This window comes from Ambystoma mexicanum, chromosome 1q (assembly GCF_040938575.1).
Source record: "Ambystoma mexicanum isolate Mex_15411 chromosome 1q, UKY_AmexF1_1, whole genome shotgun sequence".
Classification (NCBI taxonomy): Eukaryota; Metazoa; Chordata; class Amphibia; order Caudata; family Ambystomatidae; genus Ambystoma; species Ambystoma mexicanum.
Window position 1 is genome coordinate 148,822,313 of NC_090922.1, and position 15,955 is coordinate 148,838,267.

The 15,955-nt window shown below is 46.4% G+C and overlaps 1 long non-coding RNA gene across 1 annotated transcript; it reads left to right on the plus strand.

Annotated features, from left to right (window-relative positions):
• Positions 1-2,797: 2,797 nt before the first annotated feature.
• Positions 2,798-7,138, plus strand: LOC138521068 (uncharacterized). Its single transcript, XR_011282927.1, has 3 exons — positions 2,798-2,960; positions 6,275-6,418; positions 7,023-7,138. It is a non-coding gene; the product is annotated as an uncharacterized lncRNA (long non-coding RNA).
• The last annotated feature ends 8,817 nt before the right edge of the window (positions 7,139-15,955 follow it).

Genomic DNA, 15,955 nt, shown 5'->3' on the forward strand with positions numbered 1-15,955 from the left:
TTAGCTCTCTACCTTGTAGCAGAAAACAAATACGAAATAACTGACCCCTTAATACTTTGCAGTTACTGCACTACAAAACTTGACAACAACCAAACTCCTACATGTGCTATCACAAATAATTTGGAATTATGCCCACTACCAAAACCCTACAACAACTTAATTTATATGAGAGCATCATAATTCAAACAGTGCACCCATTTCAAGCAATAATATGCCTTCAACCAAAAACAGCAAAATTACGTCCCTCTGAATTGGTAAAAGGTGTTTGTGGAAAAGTAGTTTATTTAGCATTAGATCTAAAGGAAAATGTGCATACTCTAGGGGTGCAATGTCCAATGCAGCAATCTTTAATTATCTTAGTAAATGGAGTACCTACAAAAGACAAAAAAATATGGCAACAGCTGGTAGATTTACATAAGGTTAGACAAGCCTTGCAATATCTTAAACAGAATAATGAATATTACAAAGAAATTAATATTGAAGAAAACTTGAAGGATACAACTGAAATAATTCAAGAAACACAAGAAACTGGTCAATTTGAGCTGCTAGATCCTGCTACAATATCAAATACTTTAGACCATTATACAATTCATCCTTTAAACTCTAATGACACTATAGAAGATGCACTGGAAACATACCAAAAGCGTCAAACAAAAGGATCACCAATCAGCATATAGGAAAAAAGTATAGAAGCATGTGCTTTTCCTCTACTCTTTCCTACTGGCAAAGGAGGAAGGTACGTTAATAGACCTATTCAAATATCAGCATCAGAATACCGCTCATTACGGATGTATTCTGAAGATCCCAGATTTAGACAAAATGTGGACTACATATTCCACCTACTCTTTGAAAGTGAACTAGCAACTTTATGTTACGGAGTTGCACACATATTAAAATCAGGATCACACTTTCAAAATATGACAGCTACACGATTATTACAAAAAGTGCAACAAAAGGATGAGGTTTTACAATCAAATATTACAAATCTATTAGCAAATATGCATGGTACTAAAGAGTACTGGTTTCAACGTCATGGAGATGTACGTTGTATGATCAGAAACCTTGGCCCACCCACTTGGTTTGTTCCATTAAGTTGTGCAGAATATGCATGGGAAGATTTACATGATTTCCTACGCATATCAAACAAAAACAAAACAAACACAGATATACTAACACCTGGAGAACTTGTTCTTTGGATCCTGTTAATGTTTTTCAAGAAGTAACAAAACAAATTGCACATGGTGTACAACATGAAAATAAAGAATGTTCCTGCCATAATTATAAACCTATACTACTAAACGTCAGTGGTGAAGCTTGTTCTGGCAAAACATTCCTAATCAAAATCATTAGTAAATTCCTTCAACAATTGACAAACAACTAACTGTCAGCTGTTGTCACTGCCCCCACTGGTTTAGCTGCCTACAACATAGGTGGTGTCACGTTACACGGATTACTACTATTGCCAGTAGAACACCAACACAAATTAGACTATTACAAACTTTCTGCAGAAGCTGCAATGGAACTACACAGAGTATTGAAACAAATGAAAATGCTACTAATAGATGAAGTGAGCATGGTCTCCAACCTAATGTTGGCTTTGATTCACCTCAGATTACAAGAAGTACTCAAAACAAACTATGAAGAGCTCTTTGCAGGAAAACACATTATTGTTTTCGGAGATCTTCTTCAATTGACACCAGTAAAAGGTGAGCCTATTTTTAAAAGATTAGGACACAAACTCTGCCGTAAAACTGTTGGCAGCATTGGAAATGTCAACCTTTGTCAACATTTCCAATACAGAGAATTAACAGAAAACATGCAGCAATCTGCAGATCTCACTTATGCCAACATCTTAAAAAGTATCAGAGTTGGTATACTTTCTAAAGAAGCAGAAGCAATATTGAAAACCCGGCACATTAATGCACTTTATGGCGATAATGCATGTGCTACAGATGTTATGGAACAATTAGCCCACACAAATGTCAATTGTATGGCCTTAATGCCAACTCTTGCAAGCGGTTTCAATGAAATAATGTTAAGTAAAGAAATGCAACCAATAATGGAAATTAGCGCCACAGACAAACTAGATGTACATGGTATGACACTACCCATGTGTGACCAAGCCACAACAAGACTAAATAGTTTAGAAAAATCAATCTCAAACACAGCAGGCTTAGAAAAGATATTAAAATTATCCCTAAATTGCAGAGTAATGCTTAACCTTATAAGTGCCACGGGCCGTTTCTATCGGCCCAGGCATGCTAATCTAAGTGCTGGGCCGATAGCGTCGGCCGAATGATTCATCTCCAAATGGGAGGAGATTTCTGTTTTCCCCATCTCTCCTATCCAATGCAGAGCAGTTCAGCATACTTTATAACCCCACCCTCTTCCACAATTTCACATAATATGTAATTGGGGGAGGGAAATGCAGGTGCAAAGAGCGCCTCATTCGAGCTGCTTCTGCCGTGATTAGAGAGAAGCACCACCCTTCAGTGGGAGTTGTATTTTACAGTTTCCTCGTCTCCTAAACCAATGTGTGACCCTCAAATACAAATACACGCCCCTTTGATTAATATTCTGTATTTGGGAGTGGGATGTACAATTGTTCCAGCACTCCTCCAGGTCCCTGTGGACGCTACCATTTGTGTCAATTTTAAATGTGTCCCTGCAGATCAGGGCTATTGCAGCTCCACAACTGCAAAACCACAGACTCACTCAGAAAAAAATGTACATGTTCTGTGAAACTAATGACAACAACGAAAACCCTCGTTGGCTTCGCAGTCCTCTTTTTTTTTTTTTTTGCTTCCCCCGAAACGGGCCAGAGATAGTTTTGCCCTTTCACAGCCGCACCCCAGCCCCTCCCTTTCAGGCCTGCTTTCCTGCACGTGCACAGACTAAGACTGGAGCCGTTATTGTTTTTGCTGCGTGTGTACTGCCATCTCGTTATTTTACATGTTTAGGTAAGTGAGATTACTTATTCATTTATAATGTCATCAACGGCAAGTGATTTCACGCTTTCATCGATTCTGCAAATGCTGTCTGAGAATTGATATCTGAGTTATTTTCTCGCCGATTTCACTTCCCAGACTGCAGCATTTGCAGCTTTTTCATGTGATCCATGTGAACTTTGCTTTTCAGTCTGAAAGTCAGGAACTGACCACTGCATCGTTCAACGCTTCTGCTAATAACGTGTGCAGGCTGCAGCAGGACATTTAGGCACACGCCATGTTTGACTGTTTTTGCCAGTGCAAACCCTGACAACCTCCTGAGCAGGGGTGCAATACAAGTGCACTTGAGAGGTCAGTAGTATTTGGAAGGGACATGTATTTTGCAGTTTAAAAAAATAAATGTCGGAAATACATGTCGAGGTCCTCTCTGTTCTCGCTTCTATGTTGTGTGGGTGTCTCCCTGTTTATGGGGGTTTCTTATCCATTGCCCGGTGTGTGTCACTACCCTGTTTTTTTTTATAGCACCCCACATTTAAATTCAGGGATGTCCGTTTCAAGTGCACAGTACACGTGTGCCAGAGAAGATCTGTGCATTTTACATTGGAAGTTGTTAGTTTCAGCTGCCCGGGGATGAGCTTGCTTGTGCACGTGTTCCCTTTTCTCCTTCGAGCAAACTGTGATGCTGCCAGTTAACAACACATTGCGATATCTAAGGCGGAAAGTGCTGCTGATGTTTGTGTCACACTTAGGATTTGATTTGTTTTCTTCAAAACGGGTATAATTTGGTGCAAGGGCTATTTGGGAGCAGCCGCTAATTTCAGTATTGGACCGCTGCGCCATAATAGCCGTCGCGCCAAATGAGCTGGGGCAAGATTTTTGTTGCTCCACTGTTGCCGCGCCGAAGGGGGCTTTGGGGACACAGCGGTGTGTCAAAATGGCCCGTACCTAAACGTGGTGCACTGTGAGCAGGCCCATGGAAAGAAAGCAACACAAGGCGCACTACAGATAAAGACTGCATTGATATGCTGCTGGTTTGTCTGAATGCTGCAAATCTGTGCAACGAATGGCGAAGCATGATTTCTTTTCGTTTATTTTCACTTGCACACTACTTGGTATCACTTAATATCTCACTGCAATGCAGGCTGCTTTCTAGAACCACCGTGCCCCTGCTACCATGATCTAAGAACACATATGGGCCTGATTCACAGAGCATTTGTCAATGGGATTGCACCACTATAAAACACTTCTGTGAATAAGGCCCAAACATGTCTGAGTTTCTAATACCCCAATCAATGCTCTGCCCGTCTACTGCACCTCCCTATAAGCCTCTTACCCCCCTCCCCATGCCCTAACACTTTTCTATTAGCCGTTCACTGCCCACACCTGCCGCACAGCTTTCCATCAGGCCTTTGCTGTCTCCACCAGCCCCAGCATTACACCATCAGTCTCTCACTGTCCCTCAGTGCCCCAATCTTCTCCATCAACATTTTCTCAGCCCCTCACTGGCCCCACATCTATCGCCCAGCTGCTTCCCATCAGGTCCTCGCTGCACCCACCTGTCGTAGCTCCTCTCTACAGTCACAAGCTGCCCCGCACCTCTCCATCAGCCCCTGACTTCCCTCATTTGCCCCAGCACCTCTGCATCAGCCTCTGACTGCCACCATTTGCCCCAGCACCTCCCCTACAGTCGCAAGCTGCCCCCCATCAGCCCCTGACTGCCCCCATTTCCCCCAGCACCTCTTTTTCAGTCCCTCGTTGCCCACACCTCTCCATCAGCCCCTGACTTCCCTAATTTGTCCTAGCACCTGTCCATCAGCCCCTGACTGCCCCCACCTACCCAGCACCTCTCCTTCAGTCCAAAGCTGCCCCAGCACCTCTCCATCAGATCCTGACTGTCACCATTTGCCCCAGCACCTCACCTTCAGTCCCATGCTTCCCCACACCTCTCCATCAGTCCCTCACAGCCCCCATTCGGCGCCGCTCCTCTCCGTCCACCCCTCACCGCCCTTATACCGCTCCATCAGCCCCTCGCTGCTCCTCACAATGTCATCTACCCATCCCCCCTTGTCACCAGACCCTCCTTCTCCAGGTCACCCTCCCCCTGTTCCCTGTATCCCTTTTTCCCTGTACCCCTTCTTCCTGTCACCTGCCCCTTCCCTCTTGTCTCCCTCTGTATCATCTGCCTTTTCTCCCATGTGTCAGCCTTCACTCACACCCATGTCATCAGCTCCTTATTCCCCTGTCACCTGCCACTTCTTCTCCATTTTCCTGTCACCTCTTTTTATCGCTGTGTCTCAGATTCTCCCCCACCCATGATACCTATCCCTTCTCCCCATGACTCCAGCTTCTTCTTTCCCAGTCTCTTCTCTCTCATGCCAGCATCCTTCCTCTCACCTGTGTCAGCTCTCCTATTGATATGTGCCCATTCCCTTCTCCCATACACCTCTGCTGCGTCGTCCTCTGTCACCTGCCCCTTCTCCTCCCTGTCACCTTCCCCTTCTCCCTCTTATAACCTACCTTCCTTCCCCCATGCCATCTGCTCCATCACACCCGTTATAAACAGCCTTTCACCCTACCCATGGCCTAAACCCATGTCCCCATGTTATTTGCCAGCCCCTTCCTCACCATGTCACAAGCACACTGTTTTCCCATGCCTCTTCTGCCCATGTCACCAGCCCCTTCTGCCCCTGTCACCTGCCACATATTCAGCTTCTTGTCCCCTGTTCCTTGTCCCTTATGCCACAGCCTCTCATCCTGCCCATGTTACCTGTCCCTTTCCTTCCCATGTTCAACCTCTTTTTCACTTTCCCTTCTCCTCAGGGTCATATCCCTTCTCTCTGTGTCATTTGCGCCTCCTCTCCATGTCACCATCTTTCCACCATCTGTGTCACCTGTCCCTTCTACCCCGGTCCACCTCCCTAAAGCTTGTCCTTCATTGAAGTTCTGTTAAAAACAAGCATTGTCAAAGTCAACATGTTGGCTTGTGTATAAGTATTATGCATTTGCCATGCACTGCCATTAGATGTCCTGGTACTTGCACCATTTTGCACCTGCTACCATCAATGGTCAGTTAATTCCACTACTGCAGTGCCTTGCAAGTGCCATTCCCATTCCTACACAACAGCCAAAACTGTTGGCATTGCCAATGCTTGTTTGTTTCATTTTTGTTTGTAATACCCTTTAGGCTAGCATACGAGAGTGGTTTATAACCAGGTGGTCTTTCAAGATTGTAAAACAGTTATGACAATGGGTTATTGCTTGAAGAACACTTAGTGTAGTAGTACAATGCGGTGGGAAAGGGACTAATGTATTGTTTCTTTTTTCAGCATTGCCAATTATATGATTTCTGATTCTCTCCGATGGTCCCTTTTGCTGCCTAGGAGTTCAACTGCATCACACCAGCGACCCATCCAAGTAACTGTATAGAGGCTGCTGGGATCCTGCCACTGACATCCTTTCATCAATGTGAGGTAGGTTTGTTAATGATTTGCCGATTTTTAAGCACTTGAATCATGGCACCTTTCTGTGAGTTATCCCCTGCCGCGACCACATCAAATCCAAAACATGTTGCAAGGCAGTTTTTAATCATGTACTACTTGTTCTGCAAAACATTTCAGGAGGGGAGATGGAGGTAACCCCTTCAAATGTTGGGAGCAGGGCTAACCTCAGAGACTGTGGGAGGAGGGGCAAACCTACTTGTGCAGGGGCATCTAACTTCTTGAAACATTCTAATGAGGCTATTCTGGTGAAGCTTTAATGTTAAAAGCAATTAACTCTCTCAGTCATGACTGAATCCGGATGGCTGCAGGAGTAAGCTGTGTTCTGACTTGTAGCCCCTACACCTACCCCTCTAATCACTCTCCTGACATGCAATCTTGACTGGGGGGCATGCATGCATGAGTTCAGAGGCATGCAACAGAGCGAGGGTTAGATAAACCTGCAAGGGTGGGTGACCGAAGCATGTGGCAGTGTGCAGGGGCTTATTGAAATTACATGGCAGTTCTGGGGGGGTATTTTAGAGGCTTCACCCAATCCTCTAAACCACTTACCTTTGTCTTGTCTCTCTTCCCGCAGTGAACAAGGATTCCCCCTATCTAAGTCCAAAGCCGGATGAGTGGAACACCCTGGGCAGGAGCCACTTGCAGCACCTCCATGGCCTTGAGAAGACTCCCTGGACCAGGAGTCCAAGTACAGCAGGTAAGAGAGTACCCGAAAGACCAGTGTGGTGACTGCAGTGTGCCATGGAGAGTGGGGTGGAAGGTGGCAGCAGAGACCTGCTGTGGGTGGGGGGTATGCACCAGGTAGGCCGGTGCATGCATTAGGGTGATTGGGGGTGGGACGAACTGTGCTTTTGGATGTCATTCCCTGATTCACCTTCATTCGGGTGTGTCCTTGAGCAAGTGACATGTGTTAGGGAATTGTTACGGACGTGTAGCCTTCACAGGTGACCCTGGTGTAGGGGGCATTTGTGAGGTAATGCTAGTATTTGATCCCACTCTGAGGACTTCAACCTCAGCAGTTACGAGGCTTTGAATGGTGGCACCCACCCATGTTTTCATTTGGGGGAGCAGGCACCCCCAAATGTTTGTTTGGGATTTTTATTTTAACAGAGTCACGTGGCACCCTACATGAAGTGTTTCACTTCCAAGAACTGGGCCTTGTCAGGGTCGGTTTGGATTGCAGCATGCAGGGTTTGTTTCCTCATGTTCCTCACTATATCATAAGCACAACGTCATCTCTTCATGAGAACAGTGTCACATCATGTGCACAATATTGGATCATTAGCGTACCATTGTTACACCATGAGTGCACCACCCCATGCACACAAAAAAAATAATGCCCAGTGCTTCTAAAAGCACGGAGTGCGAGGCCGTAGCGTGGTCTTTGCCGGGCCTCCCTGCTTCCTGGACTCACTTTTCCCCGCCTCCCAAGCGCCCTGATTGGCTCTCTGCACCCTCATCAAGGACACCCCAGGGCAGCCCTCTGCCCGGCAGCCCTTGCGGCTAAGGGTCCCAAGGCAAAGGGCGGCAGCGACAGAGGTGGCTCCAAGAAGTGTCTGCAGGGGAAGCCAAGGAAGCCAGCAGCTAACAGACACCAACAAAAACTGTAAGTGTGGCATGGTGGGGCTGTAGAGCAATTACTCTACACCAGAAAGCCCCTGCCACTCTACCTTACCTTTCCCATAACATAGACTGCCATAGACTTAGCCCATGCATACTTAGAAAGTTGTGTGACCACCAGCCGGATATCAACCATGACAGTGTTTGAAATGTTGCCTTGCACTGCATCCTAACATACTAGTCAATATTAACAAGTGTCACACCTGGAGGGAATTGTGGACGCTAGCCTGCGTCGCATCTAGATAGGTTTGTATATGTCGGCATCTGCCTACTTGGATGGAATTAGGAAGGCTTAGCATACACCACACTTGATAGAACTCCAATTGAAATGTTAGAAATGTGAATGTCGGCATGCGCCGCACTTAGTCAGAATTCCTAGCTCTGCCTCACATCTAGCTGGGATTATGAGTAATACCAAGCAACATACTTAGAAGAAACTGTAAATGTTAGCATGTGCAACACTTAAACGTAATTCCTAACTTGGGCCTGCGTCGCATCTAGACAGGTTTGCGAATGTTAGCATATGCCACACCTAGATGGAACTCGAATGCTAGCATGTGCCACACTTAGAATTGAGAACATTAGCCTGCGTCGCATCTAGACAGGATTGTGAATGTTAGCATGTGCCACACTTAGAATTGAGAACATTAGCCTGCGCCATATCTAGACAGGATTGTGAATGTTAGATGCCGCACCTAGATGGAATTTGAATCTTAGCATGTGCCACACTTAGAATTGAGAACATTGGCCTAGACAGATTTCCTAACTTTGCCCTGCGCCGCATCTAGATAATATTGTGAAGGTTGGCGAATGCCACACCTCTACGGAATTATGAAGATTACCAAGCACAACACTTAAATGGAAATGAGAATGTTAGCATGTCCCACACTTGGATAGAGTTGTGAACATTGGCCTGTGCGGTACCTGAATAATATTGTGAAGATTGGTGAGTGCCACACTCAGACTGAATTGTGTAGGTCAGCGGGTGCTACACTTAGACAGAACTGTGAATGCTTGCAGGTTAAATGTCAAATAACCCACTAACCAATATAAACTCAAACTCTCTGCATACTTAAAAAAACTCACACAACCATCTCTCGCACAACAAGCTGCACGCACTTCACCACACTCCAACAACACATAAGTCGCACCAACAGCACACGCGGACTGACACCGATCCAATACTTGCACCAAAGCTCAGCACCCGGTGTCTACCGAGTTGAAGCTGCCAACAGTACACCACTCGTCTCACTATCCTACTCCCTCTTCACCTTACTAACCCATCCCACCTTCTCATTTACAGATCCTCCAGAGCGCCTGGGGACCAATTCCGTTGGTGACGGTGCGCTATATAAGTACCGTTAACATAACATAACATGTTTTAGGCAGAGCTGAGTGTAACCAGTGCATGAATGTAGTGCTGCGGGCATTCTTTGTGGAGTTTGTAAGAATGACTTGACCTTCAACCTTGCAGGTTTGAGACCTGAGATCGAGTGTTCGATTCCTCATGTTTTTCAAGTTGAGTGTTACAACTGTATTTATGGGTGCAGCATTTGGTTGCCTGTGGCGCAGTAAGCAGTCAACTCATGTTTGGGTATACCATCCCTTTTAGGAAGGCAGACTAAAAACATAAAGCAAAGGATTGCCTTTGCTCAACCCCTCCCAATATTGGACGTTGTCAACCACTCAAACTTTATGTGATTACATGGTTGGGGTTCACAGATCGTCCTCACTGGGTTTGCCTCCGTCCCGTTGGGCAGTCATCAACTCTTCCAGATAAGGAACATCTGTACACTGCACCAGCCAGTTGTGTCGTGGAGACATTGCGAGTGACCCTGGAGTAGGGGTCATGTGTGAGGGGATGCTAATATTTGAGCCAACTCACAGGACTTCAACCTCCGCAGTAACAGGGCTTAGAATGGTGGCACCCACCCATGTTTTCATTTGGCGGGGTGGGTTATGTACCTAAAGGTTAGCAGCATCAAGGGCATTGCATGGGTAAAACACTGATTGTGCTCATGCAAATTAGGCTACCGAGCACTTACTGTAACGGTGTTGATGAAGGAAGCAATTTACCTTTTTATGGCTGGCTAGCAGCTTGCAACCTAAATGCTGGCATCCTGTTACTAAATTAAACGGGTGGACCAGAGGATCTTCTGGGAATACCCATGCTTTATTTGATCAATACATGGCATACTACGGATCGTGGGATATTTCTATTTTTGTTGCATTTATGTTGCGGTTCTAAGAAGGACGAATGTGCCTAGGTCTTAAAAATACTTAGAGGTGGTCGTGGTTTATTACCTGTGCCAAGGCTGCTCCTCTCACTCCATCCACAACAATTCTCATTACTGGATTGGTCTTAAAGTGTCAGCTTATTAGACTGCGAATATCTTACAGGGTAGAGTTGTTTTGATGTCTGAGGGCAATCGGTGTATATACACTTTGCACACTTTCACACCTTTAAACACTTATGTATAGGCGTGTTATAAATGCCATATGATATCATACAATAACAAATATGCTGCTACTTTCAGGCTACCAGCCCCAGAAAGTGTATGTTGTTTTTTTTCACTTGATTATGAAAGCTATAGGTACTCAAGGGAACCTTTTGCACGCCCCATTTCCACTGTCTTCCATCAAGTGTATACTTGACACTTTGCAATATGCTTGTGCCTCCACCATCTATCCTTCTCCAAGTTAAGTCTGCCAAGTTTAATCGTGTACTGGAAGGTATAAAGTTACCAAGTGATTGGTGGCCTCTAGCTGTGTGTAGTGTAAGGTAATTGGAGATTTGAAGGTGCGTCAATTGTTTGGGGTGAAGTGAGGGTTTGGGAATAGTGAGGACTCCTTGTTGGTGTATATGCAATTGGTTGAACTGTTAGCCTGCTGAGTGTGGAGAACTGAAATCAGCTGAAGTGGGTGGGGGGAGGGATTGTGCCACTCTTGTAAGACTGACTTTTCTTCTCTCTATGTTTATGGAATTACTTCACCGAGAACGGTGGCTGCGGATGTCTACGCACACAACCAGATCAATTTGCAGGCAAGAGTTGAAGATCATTGAAATCAACTCCCAGGTAAGTCGGTGACTAGATGGGTATACCTACGTTGTGGGCACCATGTGGTGACTTTTGATGCAGCATGGTATACTTACTGGGAATCCGAGTTTATTACCTGCACTCTTCTTGCTCTATGAATGTGATGAATGTTCTCCGGTTTGTCTGCTCGTTGTAAAATTATCATTTACATGAGGGCTTGCCACTAGAGTAGGACCATGCCGTTTGCATCTATCCATCCTGCCCATTGGAGCGCCTGATGGCACAGTGACTTCTCCCCACTTGCATTCCCTGGGCATCTGGTTGATGGCAAAATCTCTGCATCGTCTTTTATTTGCAGGTGGACTCGGGCATCGTCTTCTCTACACCCAACACAGTAGACCAGGGATTGCCACTAGATTAGGCCCATGCAGTTTGTGTCTATCCAACCTGCCCATCGGAGCACCTGACGGGCAGAGAGTTCTCCCACCTTGCGCTCCCCTGGGCAGCTGGTTGATGGCAAAATCTCTGCATCCGTCTTTTTTTTGCAGGTGGATCCGGGCATCGTCTTCTCTACATCTAACACAGTAGACCAGGGATCGCCACTAGATTAGGCCCATGCAGTTTGTGTCTATCCAACCTGCCCATCGGAGCACCTGACGGGCAGAGAGTTCTCCCACCTTGCGCTCCCCTGGGCAGCTGGTTGATGGCAAAATCTCTGCATCCGTCTTTTTTTTGCAGGTGGATCCGGGCATCGTCTTCTCTACACCCAACACAGTAGACCAGGGATCGCTACTAGATTAGGCCCATGCAGTTTGCGTCTATCGAACCTGCCCATCGGAGCACCTGACGGGCAGTGAGTTCTCCCGCCTTGCGCTCCCCTGGGCAGCTGGTTGACGGCAAAATCTCTGCATTCGTCTTTTTTTTTGCAGGTGGACCCGGGCATCGTCTTCTCTACACCCAACACAGTAGACCAGGGATTGCCACTAGATTAGGCCCATGCAGTTTGTGTCTATCCAACCTGCCCATTGGAGCACCTGACGGGCAGAGAGTTCTCCCACCTTGCGCTCCCCTGGGCAGCTGGTTGATGGCAAAATCTCTGCATCCGTCTTTTTTTTGCAGGTGGATCCGGGCATCGTCTTCTCTACACCCAACACAGTAGACCAGGGATCGCCACTAGATTAGGCCCATGCAGTTTGTGTCTATCCAACCTGCCCATCGGAGCACCTGACGGGCAGAGAGTTCTCCCACCTTGCGCTCCCCTGGGCAGCTGGTTGATGGCAAAATCTCTGCATCCGTCTTTTTTTTGCAGGTGGATCCGGGCATCGTCTTCTCTACACCCAACACAGTAGACCAGGGATCGCTACTAGATTAGGCCCATGCAGTTTGCGTCTATCGAACCTGCCCATCGGAGCACCTGACGGGCAGTGAGTTCTCCCGCCTTGCGCTCCCCTGGGCAGCTGGTTGTCGGCAAAATCTCTGCATTCGTCTTTTTTTTGCAGGTGGACCCGGGCATCGTCTTCTCTACACCCAACACAGTAGACCAGGGATTGCCACTAGATTAGGCCCATGTAGTTTGCGTCTATCCAACCTGCCCATCGGAGTGCCTGATGGGCAGAGAGTTCTCCCACTTTGCGCTCCCCTGGGCAGCTGGTTGATGGCAAAATCTCTGCATCCGTCTTTTTTTTGCAGGTGGACTCAGGCATCGTCTTCTCTACACCCAACACAGTAGACCAGGGATCGCTACTAGATTAGGCCCATGCAGTTTGCGTCTATTCAACCTGCCCATCGGAGCACCTGACGGGCAGAGAGTTCTCCCACCTTGCGCTCCCCTGGGCAGCTGGTTGATGGCAAAATCTCTGCATCCGTCTTTTTTTTGCAGGTGGATCCGGGCATCGTCTTCTCTACACCCAACACAGTAGACCAGGGATTGCCACTAGATTAGGGCATGCAGTTTGCCTCTATCCAACCTGCCCATCGGAGTGCCTGATGGGCAGAGAGTTCTCCCACTTTGCGCTCCCCTGGGCAGTTGGTTGACGGCAAAATCTCTGCATCTGTCTTTTTTTTTGCAGGTGGACTCGGGCATCGTCTTCTCTACACCCAACACAGTAGACCAGGGATTGCCACTAGATTAGGCCCATGCAGTTTGCATCTATCCAACCTGCCCATCGGAGCGCCTAATGGGGCAGTAAATTTGCTGCTTGCACTCCCCTGGAAAGCTGGTCCACAGAAAAATATTTGCAGCTGTTTTTCCCCTTGCAGGTAGAACCGGGCATCGTCTCCTCTACATCCAACACCACAGACCAGGGCTCACCACTACACTAGGCCTCAGCAGTATTTTAATTAATGCATTTCTAAATATATCTGTAATCTACTGGTTGCTCGCAGTAATCTTAGTTTGATTTTCAGAATCTATGTTTCAATTTGTAATTTCTTAAAATAGTTTGGTGCTGGTTTGAGGGAGGTGGGAGGGCATGCGTGAAGTGGGATGGCATGGGTGTGGGGAGTTGAGGGAGGTGGGTGGGAATGGGTGTGGGGGATTGATGGGTGTCTGAGGGCTAATTACTCAGTTTCTCACTTGTTTTACCATACACAATTACTTAACGTGTGCATACTCCTCTAGAGACTAGAACACCATATACAGTCACCAACTGGTCTTCCAATGTGCTGTGGTTAAGCTTCACAAAAGGATCTTTCCCTACTTTCACCCCATTTGATGAGTGTGATGGAAAGGCAGGGTGGTCTTCTGTAGAGAGTGTGTTTTTATTTCATATAAACTGGGGTTGTTGGGTATGGTGTTTACAACACGTTCGTGGTCACCAAGCAGTCAATAGAGCACTATGAATTTGTGTACCATTTTAAACCACAGGTAAATATTGCGCTAAAAACCTCATCGCTTCCTAACCCACGTTCATTCCGAGACCAGCTCTTGAATCTTGCGTTCCGGCTTTTTCAAGCCTTTTTGTTTCTCTTGCTTCATGACCTGGTTTCCATCTAGGACCTGCTTCTGAATAATCCTTCCTGGCACTGGCAAACTCCCCTGAAGTCCTGTTTCTTTGTGACTTAGTTTCGCCTGTCTTCTGCTTTCAGATTGACTTCCCGACTAGTAACTTGGTATTGTATTTTGTTGTTTTCTCATGGATTGTGTGAACATCGCGATCTTCTATTGATAAGTTTGTGTGGTAGTAATTTAGTCTTATTGTGGGTGGCGACCAATTCTTTGTGTGTTTTCCTTGCAGCATAGGAGTGAACACTGCACCAACCAGCTCCTCCCCCTTTCCGACCTGAGACGCTGTGCTCTCAAGAGGAAAGTCACCCTGTTTTAGGAGACTTTACACTGTACTAGTTTGTGCGGCCTGACATGCTGCCAACACTATTGGTCTTGGTTCTCTATTGCTCTGTTTTTGTTGGTGTAGGTAAATTAATATATATATATATATAGCATCAAAGGAGCAAGTGCATACCTTTTTATTCTCGTTTATATTTTCTGTGGGCAAAATGTGCATAATGATCTTCCAAACATGTTTGGTCAATAAGATGCTTTAACTGTTGAAGTTAGAGAAGTGTAAATTACCTCCTTAGGGGGTTTTGCCCGCATCCGTGATCCCAGCTGTGTCTAAGATTGGCCAGCCACTCTCACAATGATTGTTTGTGGTGCTTATGACAGAAATGGAATGCATTTAAAAGTATGAAATGTGTTTAAAATTAGGCGGTAACTAAGCCCAGAGCAGGGATCTGCAACATATTGCCTTGCAGATCTTACTTATCTTACTACAACTCCCATGATTCCTCGCTGTAATCAATGCGTGTCATGGTGGAATTATGGTGGAAGGATTTTGCAGCCCACAAGATCTGCAGTTTAAAAATGTGCACTCCCCTGGAACCCTTTGTAAAGACTGGTAGGGGGGTCTGTACTTCTGCTCTCTATATGGTAGAGGAGAGGCACAGAGGACCCCAGCCAAGATTCTCTATTACTGGTAAACGTGGTCGAGCAATCAAGGCCTAGCTTCTCAAGAGGTGATGCAGGCTGGTTCTTAAGTACAGTGTGCCCCAAGCCCCCACAAAGGAATGTCCACACACTGTTTTGGTTAGAACACAGTCTTTATATAATCAATATTCAAGGTTATGTACACTTATCACAATAACTCACTTTGTACTCAGGAAAATCAACAATGGCAAATATATACAATTCTAAAGTGGTACCACTCTTTGTATTAGATCTCATTAAAGTGCATCAACAATACTGTAACAATGTCACACAGATCAATAAAAGTGAAACCAGCAATAGAGAGGAAGGAAAGCAAGATGGTTGAAACAATAGGCAGAATACTGGCCCCTAACACTAGACACAGTTCTGTGTGGAAATCCCCCCACATGGGCAACCTGTAAAATAAAGATATAACACAAGCCCAGTTCATATATTGTTCTATAAGTCTTATTTCCTTCTGTAATGTTTTTACCCCCCCCCCAATGTACCTGGTGGAGTAGAGTTCTTCAAAGAGGCGTCGACAGATCCTGCTTGAGTGACTCCCTTTAAAGCAGGAGCCACGGATCGTTGAGAGGCATCGAGAGGCGTAGAGGAACGGGGTAGAACAGCGTAGATGAGGCAGCAGCTTCGATCCGAGCGGTGCTCGTCGACAACGGAGCGTTGGCGTGCTGCAAGGAAGAGGCGTGCGGGGCACCTCGGTGACAATAGTTCTGGACCGCAAAGAGTGTGAAGAACTGTGGCCTAGCAAGGGCGTCGAGTCGTTCGAGTCTTTGTGGTCTTCGGGTGGCGGGAAACCCACCGGCGGATTTCTCCTCGGCGCGTTGGTCATCCTCGACTTTCTCCGGCAGGATGAAGCGGTCGACG